This window comes from Salmo salar, chromosome 09, assembly GCF_965601325.2.
Source record: "Salmo salar chromosome 09, fSalSal1, whole genome shotgun sequence".
NCBI classification, from domain to species: domain Eukaryota; kingdom Metazoa; phylum Chordata; class Actinopteri; order Salmoniformes; family Salmonidae; genus Salmo; species Salmo salar.
Genome location: NC_138299.1, coordinates 108,891,835 through 108,909,498, shown reverse-complemented (window position 1 = coordinate 108,909,498; position 17,664 = coordinate 108,891,835).

Below are 17,664 nucleotides of genomic sequence, written 5' to 3'. Positions count from 1 at the left end.
CTAGGGAGGATCATTGTATTGTTGTAGACTAGTCTAGGGAGGATCATTGTTTTGTTGTAGACTAGTCTCGGGAGGATCATTGTTGTTGTAGACTAGTCTAGGGAGGATTATTGTTGTTGTAGACTAGTCTAGGGAGGATCATTGTTGTGTTGTAGACTAGTCTCGGGAGGATCATTGTATTGTATTGTTGTAGACTAGGCTCGGGAGGATCAGTGTCTTGTTGTAGACTAGTCTCGGGAGGAACATTGTATTGTTGTAGACTAGTCAAGGGAGGATTCATTGTATTGTTGTAGACTAGTCTATGGAGGATCATTGTATTGTTGTAGACTAGTCTAGGGAGGATCAAAGTATTTTATTGTTGTATTCTAGTATAGGGAGGATCATTCTATTGTTGTAGACTCGTCTCGGGAGGATCATTGTATTGTTGTAGACTAGTCTAGAGAGGATCATTGTATTGTTGTAGACTAGTCTAGGGAGGATTATTGTATTGTATTGTTGTAGACTAGTCTAGGGAGGATCATTGTAGACTAGTCTAGGGAGGAACATTGTATTGTATTGTTGTAGACTAGTCTAGGGAGGATCATTGTATTGTTGTAGACTAGTCTAGAGAGGATTATTGTATTGTTGTAGACTTGTCTAGGGAGGATCATTGTATTGTATTGTTGTAGACTAGTCTAGAGAGGATCATTGTATTGTTGTAGACTAGTCTAGGGAGGATCATTGTATTGTATTGTTGTAGACTAGTCTAGGGAGGATTATTGTATTGTATTGTTGTAGACTAGTGTAGAGGATCATTGTATTGTTGTAGACTAGTCTAGGGAGGATCATTGTATTGTTTTAGACTAGTCTAGGGAGGATAATTGTATTGTTGTAGACTAGTCTAGGGAGGATCATTGTATTGTTGTAGACTAGTCTAGGGAGGATCATTGTATTGTTGTAGACTAGTCTAGGGAGGATCATTGTATTGTATTGTTGTAGACTAGTCTAGGGAGGATCATTGTATTTTATTGTTGTAGACTAGTCTAGGGAGGATCATTGCATTTTATTGTTGTAGACTAGTCTAGGGAGGATCATTGTATTGCATTGTTGTAAAATAGTGTTGGGAGGATCATTGTATTGTTGTAGACTAGTCTAGGGAGGATCATTGTATTGTTGTAGACTAGTCTAGGGAGGATCATTGTATTTTTGTAGACTAGTCTAGGGAGGATCATTGTATTGTTGTAGACAAGTCTAGGGAGGATCATTGTAGGGAGGATCATTGCATTTTATTGTTGTAGACTAGTCTAGGGAGGATCATTGTATTGTAATGTTGTAGACTAGTCTAGGAAGGATCATTGTATTGCATTGTTGTAAAATAGTGTAGGGAGGATCATTGTATTGTTCCAGACTAGTCTAGGGAGGATCATTGTATTGTAGTAGACTAGTCTAGAGAGGATCATTGTATTGTTGTAGAGTAGTCTAGGGAGGATCATTGTATTGTTGTAGACTAGTCTAGGGAGGATCATTGTATTGTTGTAGACTAGTCTAGGGATGATCATTGTATTGTTGTAGACTAGTCTAGGGAGGATCATTGTATTGTTGTAGACTAGTCTAGGGAGGATCATTGTATTGTTGTAGACTAGTCTAGGGAGGATCATTGTATTGTTGTAGACTAGTCTAGGGAGGATCATTGTTTTGTTGTAGACTAGTCTAGGGAGGATCATTGTATTGTATTGTTGTAGACTAGTCTCGGGAAGATCATTGTTGTTGTAGACTAGTCTCGGGAGGATCATTGTTGTTGTAGACTAGTCTAGGGAGGATTATTGTTGTTGTAGACTAGTCTAGGGAGGATCATTGTTGTGTTGTAGACTAGTCTCGGGAGGATCATTCTATTGTATTGTTGTAGACTAGTCTCGGGAGGATCAGTGTCTTGTTGTAGACTAGTCTCGGGAGGAACATTGTATTGTTGTAGACTAGTCAAGGGAGGATCATTGTATTGTATTGTTGTAGACTAGTCTCGGGAGGTTCATTGTATTGTTGTAGACTAGTCTAGAGAGGATCATTGTATCGTATTGTTGTAGACTAGTCTAGTGAGGATCATTGTAATGTATTGTTGTGGTCTAGTGAGAATCATTGTATTGTATTGTTTTAGACTAGTCTAGTGAGAATCATTGTATATTATTGTTGTAGACTAGTCTAGTGAGAATCATTGTATTGTATTGTTGTAGACTAGTCTCGGAAGGATCATTGTATTGTTGTAGACTAGTCTCGGGAGGATCATTGTATTGTATAATTGTAGACTAGTCTAGAGGATCATTATTGTTGTAGACTAGTATAGGGAGGTTCATTGTATTGTTGTAGACTAGTCTAGAGAGGATCATTGTATTGTTGTAGACTAGTAAAGGGAGGATCATTGTATTGTATTGTTGTAGACTAGTATAGAGAGGATCATTGTATTGTTGTAGACTAGTATAGAGAGGATCATTGTATTGTTGTAGACTAGTCTAGGAGGATCATTGTATTGTTGTAGACTACTCTAGGGAGGATCATTGTATTGTTGTGGATTAGTCTAGGGAGGATCATTGTATTGTTGTAGACTAGTCTAGGGAGGATCATTATATTGTTGTAGACTAGTCTTGAGAAGATCATTGTATTGTTGTAGACTAGTCTAGGGAGAATCATTGTAGACTAGTCTAGTGAGAACCATTGTATTGTATTGTTGTCCACTAGTCTAGTGAGAATCATTGTATTGTTATAGACTAGTCTAGTGAGAATCATTGTATTGTTGTAGACTAGTCTAGAGAGGTTCATTGTATTGTTGTAGACTAGTCTAGGAGGATCATTGTATTGTTGTAGACTACTCTAGAGAGGTTCATTGTATTGTTGTAGACTAGTCTAGGGAGGTTCATTGTATTGTTGTAGACTAGTCTAGAGAGGATCATTGTATTGTTGTAGACTAGTCTACTGAGGATCATTGTATTGTATTGTTGTAGACTAGTCTAGAGGATCATTATTGTTGTAGACTAGTCTAGGGAGGTTCATTGTATTGTTGTAGACTAGTCTAGAGAGGATCATTGTATTGTTGTAGACTAGTCTACTGAGGATCATTGTATTGTTGTAGACTAGTCTGGTGAGGATCATTGTATTGTTGTAGACTAGTCTAGGGAGGATCATTGTATTGTTGTAGACTAGTCTAGCGAGGATCATTGTACTGTTGTAGACTAGTGCAGGTAGGATCATTGTATAGTTGTTGACTAGTCTCGGGAGGATCATTGTCTTGTTGTAGACTAGTCTAGGGAGGATCATTGTATTGTTGTAGACTAGTCTGGAGAGGATCGTTGTATTGTATTGTTGTAGACTAGTCTAGGGAGGATCATTGTATTGTTGTAGACTAGTCTAGAGAGGATCATTGTATTGTTGTAGGCTAGTCTAGTTGAGGATCATTGTATTGTATTGTTGTAGACTAGTCTAGGGAGGATCATTGTATTGTTGTAGACTAGTCTAGGGAGGATCATTGTATTGTATTGTTGTAGACTAGTGTAGAGAGGATCATTGTATTGTTGTAGACTACTCTAGGGAGGATTATTGTATTTTAATGTTGTATTCTAGTCTAGGGAGGATCATTGTATTGTTGTAGACTCGTCTCGGGAGGATCATTGTATTGTTGTAGAATCGTCTCGGAGGATCATTGTATTGTTGTAGACTCTTCTAGAGAGGATCATTGTATTGTTGTAGACTAGTCTAGGGAGAATCATTGTAGACTAGTCTAGTGAGAACCATTGTATTGTATTGTTGTCCACTAGTCTAGAGAGGATCATTGTATTGTTGTAGACTAGTCTAGAGAGGATAATTGTATTGTTGTAGACTAGTCAAGGGAGGATTCATTGTATTGTATTGTTGTAGACTAGTCTCGGGAGGTTCATTGTATTGTTGTAGACTAGTCTACTGAGGATCATTGTATTGTTGTAGACTAGTCTAGGGAGGATCATTGTATTGTTGTAGACTAGTCTAGGGAGGATCATTGTATTGTTGTAGACTAGTCTGGAGAGGATCGTTGTATTGTATTGTTGTAGACTAGTCTAGGGAGGATCATTGTATTTTATTGTTGTAGACTAGTCTAGGGAGGATTATTGTATTTTATTGTTGTAGACTAGTCTAGGGAGGATCATTGTATTGTTGTAGACTAGTCTAGGGAGGATCATTGTATTGTTGTAGACTAGTCTAGGGAGGATCATTGTATTGTTGTAGACTAGTCTAGGGAGGATCATTGTACTGTTGTAGACTAGTGCAGGTAGGATCATTGTATAGTTGTAGATTAGTCTCGGGAGGATCATTGTCTTGTTGTAGACTAGTCTAGGGAGGATCATTGTATTGTTGTAGACTAGTCTGGAGAGGATCGTTGTATTGTATTGTTGTAGACTAGTCTAGGGAGGATCATTGTATTTTATTGTTGTAGACTAGTCTAGGGAGGATCATTGTATTTTATTGTTGTAGACTAGTCTAGGGAGGATCATTGTATTGTTGTAGACTAGTCTAGAGAGGATCATTGTATTGTTGTAGGCTAGTCTAGGGAGGATCATTGTATTGTATTGTTGTAGACTAGTCTAGGGAGGATCATTGTATTGTTGTAGACTAGTCTAGGGAGGATCATTGTATTGTATTGTTGTAGACTAGTGTAGAGAGGATCATTGTATTGTTACAGACTTGTCTAGGGAGGTCATTGTATTGTTGTAGACTAGTCTAGGGAGGATCATTGTATTGTATTATTGTAGACTAGTCTAGGGAGGATCATTGTATTGTTGTAGACTAGTCAAGAGAGGATCATTGTATTGTTGTAGACTCATCTCGGGAGGATCATTGTATTGTTGTAGACTCATCTCGGGAGGATCATTGTATTGTTGTAGACTCGTCTCGGAGGATCATTGTATTGTTGTAGACTAGTCTAGGGAGGATTATTGTATTGTATTGTTGTAGACTAGTCTAGGGAGGATTATTGTATTTTATTGTTGTATTCTAGTCTAGGGAGGATCATTGTATTGTTGTAGACTCGTCTCGGGAGGATCATTGCATTGTTGTAGACTCGTCTCGGAGGATCATTGTATTGTTGTAGACTAGTCTAGAGAGGATCATTGTATTGTTGTAGACTAGTCTAGAGAGGATTATTGTATTGTTGTAGACTAGTCTAGGGAGGATCATTGTAGACTAGTCAAGGGAGGATCATTGTATTGTATTGTTGTAGACTAGTCTAGAGAGGATCATTGTATTGTTGTAGACTAGTCTAGGGAGGATCATTGTATTGTATTGTTGTAGACTAGTCTAGGGAGGATTATTGTATTGTATTGTTGTAGACTAGTCTAGAGGATCATTATTGTTGTAGACTAGTCTAGAGAGGATCATTGTATTGTTGTAGACTAGTCAAGGGAGGATCATTGTATTGTATTGTTGTAGACTAGTCTCGGGAGGTTCATTGTATTGTTGTAGACTAGTCTCGGGAGGATCATTGTATTGTATTGTTGTAGACTAGTATAGAGAGGATCATTGTATTGTTGTAGACTAGTATAGAGAGGATCATTGTATTGTTGTAGACTAGTCTAGGAGGATCATTGTATTGTTGTAGACTACTCTAGGGAGGATCATTGTATTGTTGTAGACTAGTCTAGGGAGGATCATTGTATTGTTGTAGACTAGTCTAGGGAGGATCATTGTATTGTTGTAGACTAGTCTAGGGAGGATCATTGTATTGTTGTAGACTAGTCTAGGGAGGATCATTGTATTGTATTGTTGTAGACTAGTCTAGGGAGGATCATTGTTGTTGTAGACTAGTCTCGGGAGGATCATTGTTGTTGTAGACTAGTCTAGGGAGTATCATTGTTGTTGTAGACTAGTCTAGGGAGGATCATTGTTGTTGTAGACTAGTCTAGGGAGCATCATTGTTTTGTTGTAGACTAGTCTCGGGAGGATCATTGTATTGTATTGTTGTAGACTAGTCTCGGGAGGATCATTGTCTTGTTGTAGACTAGTCTCGGGAGGATCATTGTAATGTTGTAGACTAGTCTCGGGAGGTTCATTGTAATGTTGTAGACTAGTCTAGAGAGGATCATTGTATTGTATTGTTGTAGACTAGTCTCGGGAGGTTCATTGTATTGTTGTAGACTAGTCTAGTGAGGATCATTGTATTGTATTGTTGTGGTCTAGTGAGAATCATTGTATTGTATTGTTGTAGACTAGTCTCGGAAGGATCATTGTATTGTTGTAGACTAGTCTCGGGAGGATCATTGTATTGTATTGTTGTAGACTAGTCTAGAGGATCATTATTGTTGTAGACTAGTCTAGGGAGGTTCATTGTATTGTTGTAGACTAGTCTAGAGAGGATCATTGTATTGTTGTAGACTAGTAAAGGGAGGATCATTGTATTGTATTGTTGTAGACTAGTCTCAGGAGGATCATTGTATTGTATTGTTGTAGACTAGTATAGAGAGGATCATTGTATTGTTGTAGACTAGTATAGAGAGGATCATTGTATTGTTGTAGACTAGTCTAGGAGGATCATTGTATTGTTGTAGACTACTCTAGGGAGGATCATTATATTGTTGTAGACTAGTCTTGAGAAGATCATTGTATTGTTGTAGACTAGTCTAGGGAGAATCATTGTAGACTAGTCTAGTGAGAACCATTGTATTGTATTGTTGTCCACTAGTCTAGTGAGAATCATTGTATTGTTATAGACTAGTCTAGTGAGAATCATTGTATTGTTATAGACTAGTCTAGAGAGGTTCATTGTATTGTTGTAGACTAGTCTAGGGAGGTTCATTGTATTGTTGTAGACTAGTCTAGAGAGGATCATTGTATTGTTGTAGACTAGTCTACTGAGGATCATTGTATTGTATTGTTGTAGACTAGTCTAGAGGATCATTATTGTTGTAGACTAGTCTAGGGAGGTTCATTGTATTGTTGTAGACTAGTCTAGGGAGGATCATTGTACTGTTGTAGACTAGTGCAGGTAGGATCATTGTATAGTTGTTGACTAGTCTCGGGAGGATCATTGTCTTGTTGTAGACTAGTCTAGGGAGGATCATTGTATTGTTGTAGACTAGTCTGGAGAGGATCGTTGTATTGTATTGTTGTAGACTAGTCTAGGGAGGATCATTGTATTTTATTGTTGTAGACTAGTCTAGGGAGGATCATTGTATTTTATTGTTGTAGACTAGTCAAGGGAGGATCATTGTGTTGTTGTAGACTGGTCTAGAGAGGATCATTGTATTGTTGTAGGCTAGTCTAGGGAGGATCATTGTATTGTATTGTTGTAGACTAGTCTAGGGAGGATCATTGTATTGTTGTAGACTAGTCTCGGGAGGATCATTGTAATCTTGTAGACTAGTCTCGGGAGGTTCATTGTAATGTTGTAGACTAGTCTAGAGAGGATCATTGTATTGTATTGTTGTAGACTAGTCTCGGGAGGTTCATTGTATTGTTGTAGACTAGTCTAGTGAGGATCATTGTATTGTATTGTTGTGGTCTAGTGAGAATCATTGTATTGTATTGTTGTAGACTAGTCTAGTGAGAATCATTGTATATTATTGTTGTAGACTAGTCTAGAGAGGATCATTGTATTGTATTGTTGTAGACTAGTCTCGGAAGGATCATTGTATTGTTGTAGACTAGTCTCGGGAGGATCATTGTATTGTATTGTTGTAGACTAGTCTAGAGGATCATTATTATTGTAGACTAGTCTAGGGAGGTTCATTGTATTGTTGTAGACTAGTCTAGAGAGGATCATTGTATTGTTGTAGACTAGTAAAGGGAGGATCATTGTATGGTATTGTTGTAGACTAGTCTCGGGAGGTTCATTGTATTGTTGTAGACTAGTCTCGGGAGGATCATTGTATTGTATTGTTGTAGAATAGTATAGAGAGGATCATTGTATTGTTGTAATCTACTCTAGGGAGGATCATTGTATTGTTGTAGACTAGTCTAGGGAGGATCATTGTATTGTTGTAGACTAGTCTAGGGAGAATCATTGTAGACTAGTCAAGTGAGAACCATTGTATTGTATTGTTCTCCACTAGCCTAGTGAGAATCATTGTATTGTTATAGACTAGTCTAGTGAGAATCATTGTATTGTTTTAGACTAGTCTAGAGAGGTTCATTGTATTGTTGTAGACTAGTCTAGTGAGAATCATTGTATTGTTGTAGACTAGTCTACTGAGGATCATTGTATTGTATTGTTGTAGACTAGTCTAGAGGATAATTATTGTTGTAGACTAGTCTAGGGAGGTTCATTGTATTGTTGTAGACTAGTCTAGGGAGGTTCATTGTATTGTTGTAGACTAGTCTAGAGATGATCATTGTATTGTTGTAGGCTAGTCTAGGGAGGATCATTGTATTGTATTGTTGTAGACTAGTCTAGGGAGGATCATTGTATTGTTGTAGACTAGTCAAGAGAGGATCATTGTATTGTTGTAGACTCATCTCGGGAGGATCATTGTATTGTATTGTTGTAGACTAGTGTAGAGAGGATCATTGTATTGTTACAGACTTGTCTAGGGAGGTCATTGTATTGTTGTAGACTAGTCTAGGGAGGATCATTGTATTGTATTATTGTAGACTAGTCTAGGGAGGATCATTGTATTGTTGTAGACTAGTCAAGAGAGGATCATTGTATTGTTGTAGACTCATCTCGGGAGGATCATTGTATTGTTGTAGACTCATCTCGGGAGGATCATTGTATTGTTGTAGACTCGTCTCGGAGGATCATTGTATTGTTGTAGACTAGTCTAGGGAGGATTATTGTATTGTATTGTTGTAGACTAGTCTAGGGAGGATTATTGTATTTTATTGTTGTATTCTAGTCTAGGGAGGATCATTGTATTGTTGTAGACTCGTCTCGGGAGGATCATTGCATTGTTGTAGACTCGTCTCGGAGGATCATTGTATTGTTGTAGACTAGTCTAGAGAGGATCATTGTATTGTTGTAGACTAGTCTAGAGAGGATTATTGTATTGTTGTAGACTAGTCTAGGGAGGATCATTGTAGACTAGTCAAGGGAGGATCATTGTATTGTATTGTTGTAGACTAGTCTAGAGAGGATCATTGTATTGTTGTAGACTAGTCTAGGGAGGATCATTGTATTGTATTGTTGTAGACTAGTCTAGGGAGGATTATTGTATTGTATTGTTGTAGACTAGTCTAGAGGATCATTATTGTTGTAGACTAGTCTAGAGAGGATCATTGTATTGTTGTAGACTAGTCAAGGGAGGATCATTGTATTGTATTGTTGTAGACTAGTCTCGGGAGGTTCATTGTATTGTTGTAGACTAGTCTCGGGAGGATCATTGTATTGTATTGTTGTAGACTAGTATAGAGAGGATCATTGTATTGTTGTAGACTAGTATAGAGAGGATCATTGTATTGTTGTAGACTAGTCTAGGAGGATCATTGTATTGTTGTAGACTACTCTAGGGAGGATCATTGTATTGTTGTAGACTAGTCTAGGGAGGATCATTGTATTGTTGTAGACTAGTCTAGGGAGGATCATTGTATTGTTGTAGACTAGTCTAGGGAGGATCATTGTATTGTTGTAGACTAGTCTAGGGAGGATCATTGTATTGTATTGTTGTAGACTAGTCTAGGGAGGATCATTGTTGTTGTAGACTAGTCTCGGGAGGATCATTGTTGTTGTAGACTAGTCTAGGGAGTATCATTGTTGTTGTAGACTAGTCTAGGGAGGATCATTGTTGTTGTAGACTAGTCTAGGGAGGATCATTGTTTTGTTGTAGACTAGTCTCGGGAGGATCATTGTATTGTATTGTTGTAGACTAGTCTCGGGAGGATCATTGTCTTGTTGTAGACTAGTCTCGGGAGGATCATTGTAATGTTGTAGACTAGTCTCGGGAGGTTCATTGTAATGTTGTAGACTAGTCTAGAGAGGATCATTGTATTGTATTGTTGTAGACTAGTCTCGGGAGGTTCATTGTATTGTTGTAGACTAGTCTAGTGAGGATCATTGTATTGTATTGTTGTGGTCTAGTGAGAATCATTGTATTGTATTGTTGTAGACTAGTCTCGGAAGGATCATTGTATTGTTGTAGACTAGTCTCGGGAGGATCATTGTATTGTATTGTTGTAGACTAGTCTAGAGGATCATTATTGTTGTAGACTAGTCTAGGGAGGTTCATTGTATTGTTGTAGACTAGTCTAGAGAGGATCATTGTATTGTTGTAGACTAGTAAAGGGAGGATCATTGTATTGTATTGTTGTAGACTAGTCTCAGGAGGATCATTGTATTGTATTGTTGTAGACTAGTATAGAGAGGATCATTGTATTGTTGTAGACTAGTATAGAGAGGATCATTGTATTGTTGTAGACTAGTCTAGGAGGATCATTGTATTGTTGTAGACTACTCTAGGGAGGATCATTATATTGTTGTAGACTAGTCTTGAGAAGATCATTGTATTGTTGTAGACTAGTCTAGGGAGAATCATTGTAGACTAGTCTAGTGAGAACCATTGTATTGTATTGTTGTCCACTAGTCTAGTGAGAATCATTGTATTGTTATAGACTAGTCTAGTGAGAATCATTGTATTGTTATAGACTAGTCTAGAGAGGTTCATTGTATTGTTGTAGACTAGTCTAGGGAGGTTCATTGTATTGTTGTAGACTAGTCTAGAGAGGTTCATTGTATTGTTGTAGACTAGTCTAGGGAGGTTCATTGTATTGTTGTAGACTAGTCTAGAGATGATCATTGTATTGTTGTAGACTAGTCTAGGGAGGATCATTGCATTTTATTGTTGTAGACTAGTCTAGGGAGGATCATTGTATTGCATTGTTGTAAATTAGTGTTGGGAGGATCATTGTATTGTTGTAGACTAGTCTAGGGAGGATCATTGTATTGTTGTAGACTAGTCTAGGGAGGATCATTGTATTTTTGTAGACTAGTCTAGGGAGGATCATTGTATTGTTGTAGACAAGTCTAGGGAGGATCATTGTAGGGAGGATCATTGCATTTTATTGTTGTAGACTAGTCTAGGGAGGATCATTGTATTGTAATGTTGTAGACTAGTCTAGGAAGGATCATTGTATTGCATTGTTGTAAAATAGTGTAGGGAGGATCATTGTATTGTTGTAGACTAGTCTAGGGAGGATCATTGTATTGTTGTAGACTAGTCTAGGGAGGATCATTGTATTGTTGTAGACTAGTCTAGGGAGGATCATTGTATTGTTGTAGACTAGTCTAGGGAGGATCATTGTATTGTTGTAGACAAGTCTAGGGAGGATCATTGTAGGGAGGATCATTGCATTTTATTGTTGTAGACTAGTCTAGGGAGGATCATTGTATTGTATTGTTGTAGACTAGTCTAGGAAGGATCATTGTATTGCATTGTTGTAAAATAGTGTAGGGAGGATCATTGTATTGTTGTAGACTAGTCTAGGGAGGATCATTGTATTGTTGTAGACTAGTCTAGGGAGGATCATTGTATTGTTGTAGACTAGTCTAGGGAGGATCATTGTATTGTTGTAGACTAGTCTAGGGAGGATCATTGTATTGTTGTAGACTAGTCTAGGGAGGATCATTGTATTGTTGTAGACTAGTCTAGGGAGGATCATTGTATAGTTGTAGACTAGTCTAGGGAGGATCATTTTATTGTTCCAGACTAGTCTAGGGAGGATCATTGTATTGTAGTAGACTAGTCTAGAGAGGATCATTGTATTGTTGTAGAGTAGTCTAGGGAGGATCATTGTATTGTTGTAGACTAGTCTAGGGAGGATCATTGTATTGTTGTAGACTAGTCTAGGGATGATCATTGTATTGTTGTAGACTAGTCTAGGGAGGATCATTGTATTGTTGTAGACTAGTCTAGGGAGGATCATTGTATTGTTGTAGACTAGTCTAGGCATTATCATTGTATTGTTGTAGACTGGTCTAGGGAGGATCATTGTTTTGTTGTAGACTAGTCTAGGGAGGATCATTGTATTGTATTGTTGTAGACTAGTCTCGGGAAGATCATTGTTGTTGTAGACTAGTCTCGGGAGGATCATTGTTGTTGTAGACTAGTCTAGGGAGGATTATTGTTGTTGTAGACTAGTCTAGGGAGGATCATTGTTGTGTTGTAGACTAGTCTCGGGAGGATCATTGTATTGTATTGTTGTAGACTAGTCTCGGGAGGATCAGTGTCTTGTTGTAGACTAGTCTCGGGAGGAACATTGTATTGTTGTAGACTAGTCAAGGGAGGATTCATTGTATTGTATTGTTGTAGTAGACTAGTCTCTGGAGGTTCATTGTATTGTTGTAGACTAGTCTACTGAGGATCATTGTAGACTAGTCTAGGGAGGATCATTGTATTGTATTGTTGTAGACTAGTCTAGGGAGGATCATTGTATTGTTGTAGACTAGTCTATGGAGGATCATTGTATTGTTGTAGACTAGTCTAGGGAGGATCATTGTATTTTATTGTTGTATTCTAGTATAGGGAGGATCATTCCATTGTTGTAGACTCGTCTCGGGAGGATCATTGTATTGTTGTAGACTAGTCTAGAGAGGATCATTGTATTGTTGTAGACTAGTCTAGGGAGGATTATTGTATTTTATTGTTGTAGACTAGTCTAGGGAGGATCATTGTAGACTAGTCTAGGGAGGAACATTGTATTGTATTGTTGTAGACTAGTCTAGGGAGGATCATTGTATTGTTGTAGACTAGTCTAGAGAGGATTATTGTATTGTTGTAGACTTGTCTAGGGAGGATCATTGTATTGTATTGTTGTAGACTAGTCTAGAGAGGATCATTGTATTGTTGTAGACTAGTCTAGGGAGGATCATTGTATTGTATTGTTGTAGACTAGTCTAGGGAGGATTATTGTATTGTATTGTTGTAGACTAGTGTAGAGGATCATTGTATTGTTGTAGACTAGTCTAGGGAGGATCATTGTATTGTTTTAGACTAGTCTAGGGAGGATAATTGTATTGTTGTAGACTAGTCTAGGGAGGATCATTGTATTGTTGTAGACTAGTCTAGGGAGGATCATTGTATTGTTGTAGACTAGTCTAGGGAGGATCATTGTATTGTATTGTTGTAGATTAGTCTAGGGAGGATCATTGTATTTTTGTAGACTAGTCTAGGGACGATCATTGTATTGTTGTAGACTAGTCTAGGGAGGATCATTGCATTTTATTGCTGTAGACTAGTCTAGGGAGGATCATTGTATTGCATTGTTGTAAAATAGTGTTGGGAGGATCATTGTATTGTTGTAGACTAGTCTAGGGAGGATCATTGTATTGCTGTAGACTAGTCTAGGGAGGATCATTGTATTTTTGTAGACTAGTCTAGGGAGGATCATTGTATTGTTGTAGACAAGTCTAGGGAGAATCATTGTAGGGAGGATCATTGCATTTTATTGTTGTAGACTAGTCTAGGGAGGATCATTGTATTGTTATGTTGTAGACTAGTCTAGGAAGGATCATTGTATTGTTGTAGACTAGTCTAGGGAGGATCATTGTATAGTTGTAGACTAGTCTAGGGAGGATCATTGTATTGTTCCAGACTAGTCTAGGGAGGATCATTGTATTGTAGTAGACTAGTCTAGAGAGGATCATTGTATTGTTGTAGAGTAGTCTAGGGAGGATCATTGTATTGTAGTAGACTAGTCTAGAGAGGATCATTGTATTGTTGTAGAGTAGTCTAGGGAGGATCATTGTATTGTTGTAGACTAGTCTAGGGAGGATCATTGTATTGTTGTAGACTAGTCTAGGGATGATCATTGTATTGTTGTAGACTAGTCTAGGGAGGGTCATTGTATTGTTGTAGACTAGTCTAGGGAGGATCATTGTATTGTTGTAGACTAGTCTCGGGAGGATCATTGTATTGTATTGTTGTAGACTAGTCTCGGGAGGATCAGTGTCTTGTTGTAGACTAGTCTCGGGAGGAACATTGTATTGTTGTAGACTAGTCAAGGGAGGATCATTGTATTGTATTGTTGTAGACTAGTCTCGGGAGGTTCATTGTATTGTTGTAGACTAGTCTAGAGAGGATCATTGTATTGTATTGTTGTAGACTAGTCTAGTGAGGATCATTGTAATGTATTGTTGTGGTCTAGTGAGAATCATTGTATTGTATTGTTGTAGACTAGTCTAGTGAGAATCATTGTATATTATTGTTGTAGACTAGTCTAGTGAGAATCATTGTATTGTATTGTTGTAGACTAGTCTAGTGAGAATCATTGTATTGTTATAGACTAGTCTAGAGAGGATCATTGTATTGTATTGTTGTAGACTAGTCTCGGAAGGATCATTGTATTGTTGTAGACTAGTCTCGGGAGGATCATTGTATTGTATAATTGTAGACTAGTCTAGAGGATCATTATTGTTGTAGACTAGTATAGGGAGGTTCATTGTATTGTTGTAGACTAGTCTAGAGAGGATCATTGTATTGTTGTAGAGTAGTCTAGGGAGGATCATTGTATTGTTGTAGACTAGTCTAGGGAGGATCATTGTATTGTTGTAGATTAGTCTAGGGAGGATCATTGTATTGTTGTAGACTAGTCTAGAGAGGATTATTGTATTGTTGTAGACTTGTCTAGGGAGGATCATTGTATTGTATTGTTGTAGACTAGTCTAGAGAGGATCATTGTATTGTTGTAGACTAGTCTAGGGAGGATCATTGTATTGTATTGTTGTAGACTAGTCTAGGGAGGATTATTGTATTGTATTGTTGTAGACTAGTGTAGAGGATCATTGTATTGTTGTAGACTAGTCTAGGGAGGATCATTGTATTGTTTTAGACTAGTCTAGGGAGGATAATTGTATTGTTGTAGACTAGTCTAGGGAGGATCATTGTATTGTTGTAGACTAGTCTAGGGAGGATCATTGTATTGTTGTAGACTAGTCTAGGGAGGATCATTGTATTGTATTGTTGTAGATTAGTCTAGGGAGGATCATTGTATTTTTGTAGACTAGTCTAGGGACGATCATTGTATTGTTGTAGACTAGTCTAGGGAGGATCATTGCATTTTATTGCTGTAGACTAGTCTAGGGAGGATCATTGTATTGCATTGTTGTAAAATAGTGTTGGGAGGATCATTGTATTGTTGTAGACTAGTCTAGGGAGGATCATTGTATTGCTGTAGACTAGTCTAGGGAGGATCATTGTATTTTTGTAGACTAGTCTAGGGAGGATCATTGTATTGTTGTAGACAAGTCTAGGGAGAATCATTGTAGGGAGGATCATTGCATTTTATTGTTGTAGACTAGTCTAGGGAGGATCATTGTATTGTTATGTTGTAGACTAGTCTAGGAAGGATCATTGTATTGTTGTAGACTAGTCTAGGGAGGATCATTGTATAGTTGTAGACTAGTCTAGGGAGGATCATTGTATTGTTCCAGACTAGTCTAGGGAGGATCATTGTATTGTAGTAGACTAGTCTAGAGAGGATCATTGTATTGTTGTAGAGTAGTCTAGGGAGGATCATTGTATTGTAGTAGACTAGTCTAGAGAGGATCATTGTATTGTTGTAGAGTAGTCTAGGGAGGATCATTGTATTGTTGTAGACTAGTCTAGGGAGGATCATTGTATTGTTGTAGACTAGTCTAGGGATGATCATTGTATTGTTGTAGACTAGTCTAGGGAGGGTCATTGTATTGTTGTAGACTAGTCTAGGGAGGATCATTGTATTGTTGTAGACTAGTCTCGGGAGGATCATTGTATTGTATTGTTGTAGACTAGTCTCGGGAGGATCAGTGTCTTGTTGTAGACTAGTCTCGGGAGGAACATTGTATTGTTGTAGACTAGTCAAGGGAGGATCATTGTATTGTATTGTTGTAGACTAGTCTCGGGAGGTTCATTGTATTGTTGTAGACTAGTCTAGAGAGGATCATTGTATTGTATTGTTGTAGACTAGTCTAGTGAGGATCATTGTAATGTATTGTTGTGGTCTAGTGAGAATCATTGTATTGTATTGTTGTAGACTAGTCTAGTGAGAATCATTGTATATTATTGTTGTAGACTAGTCTAGTGAGAATCATTGTATTGTATTGTTGTAGACTAGTCTAGTGAGAATCATTGTATTGTTATAGACTAGTCTAGAGAGGATCATTGTATTGTATTGTTGTAGACTAGTCTCGGAAGGATCATTGTATTGTTGTAGACTAGTCTCGGGAGGATCATTGTATTGTATAATTGTAGACTAGTCTAGAGGATCATTATTGTTGTAGACTAGTATAGGGAGGTTCATTGTATTGTTGTAGACTAGTCTAGAGAGGATCATTGTATTGTTGTAGAGTAGTCTAGGGAGGATCATTGTATTGTTGTAGACTAGTCTAGGGAGGATCATTGTATTGTTGTAGACTAGTCTAGGGAGGATCATTGTATTGTTGTAGACTAGTCTAGGGAGGATCATTGTATTGTTGTAGACTAGTCTAGGGAGGATCATTGTATTGTTGTAGACTAGTCTAGGGAGGATCATTGTTTTGTTGTAGACTAGTCTAGGGAGGATCATTGTATTGTATTGTTGTAGACTAGTCTCGGGAAGATCATTGTTGTTGTAGACTAGTCTCGGGAGGATCATTGTTGTTGTAGACTAGTCTAGGGAGGATTATTGTTGTTGTAGACTAGTCTAGGGAGGATCATTGTATTGTTGTAGACTAGTCTAGAGAGGATTATTGTATTGTTGTAGACTTGTCTAGGGAGGATCATTGTATTGTATTGTTGTAGACTAGTCTAGAGAGGATCATTGTATTGTTGTAGACTAGTCTAGGGAGGATCATTGTATTGTATTGTTGTAGACTAGTCTAGGGAGGATTATTGTATTGTATTGTTGTAGACTAGTGTAGAGGATCATTGTATTGTTGTAGACTAGTCTAGGGAGGATCATTGTATTGTTTTAGACTAGTCTAGGGAGGATAATTGTATTGTTGTAGACTAGTCTAGGGAGGATCATTGTATTGTTGTAGACTAGTCTAGGGAGGATCATTGTATTGTTGTAGACTAGTCTAGGGAGGATCATTGTATTGTATTGTTGTAGATTAGTCTAGGGAGGATCATTGTATTTTTGTAGACTAGTCTAGGGACGATCATTGTATTGTTGTAGACTAGTCTAGGGAGGATCATTGCATTTTATTGCTGTAGACTAGTCTAGGGAGGATCATTGTATTGCATTGTTGTAAAATAGTGTTGGGAGGATCATTGTATTGTTGTAGACTAGTCTAGGGAGGATCATTGTATTGCTGTAGACTAGTCTAGGGAGGATCATTGTATTTTTGTAGACTAGTCTAGGGAGGATCATTGTATTGTTGTAGACAAGTCTAGGGAGAATCATTGTAGGGAGGATCATTGCATTTTATTGTTGTAGACTAGTCTAGGGAGGATCATTGTATTGTTATGTTGTAGACTAGTCTAGGAAGGATCATTGTATTGTTGTAGACTAGTCTAGGGAGGATCATTGTATAGTTGTAGACTAGTCTAGGGAGGATCATTGTATTGTTCCAGACTAGTCTAGGGAGGATCATTGTATTGTAGTAGACTAGTCTAGAGAGGATCATTGTATTGTTGTAGAGTAGTCTAGGGAGGATCATTGTATTGTAGTAGACTAGTCTAGAGAGGATCATTGTATTGTTGTAGAGTAGTCTAGGGAGGATCATTGTATTGTTGTAGACTAGTCTAGGGAGGATCATTGTATTGTTGTAGACTAGTCTAGGGA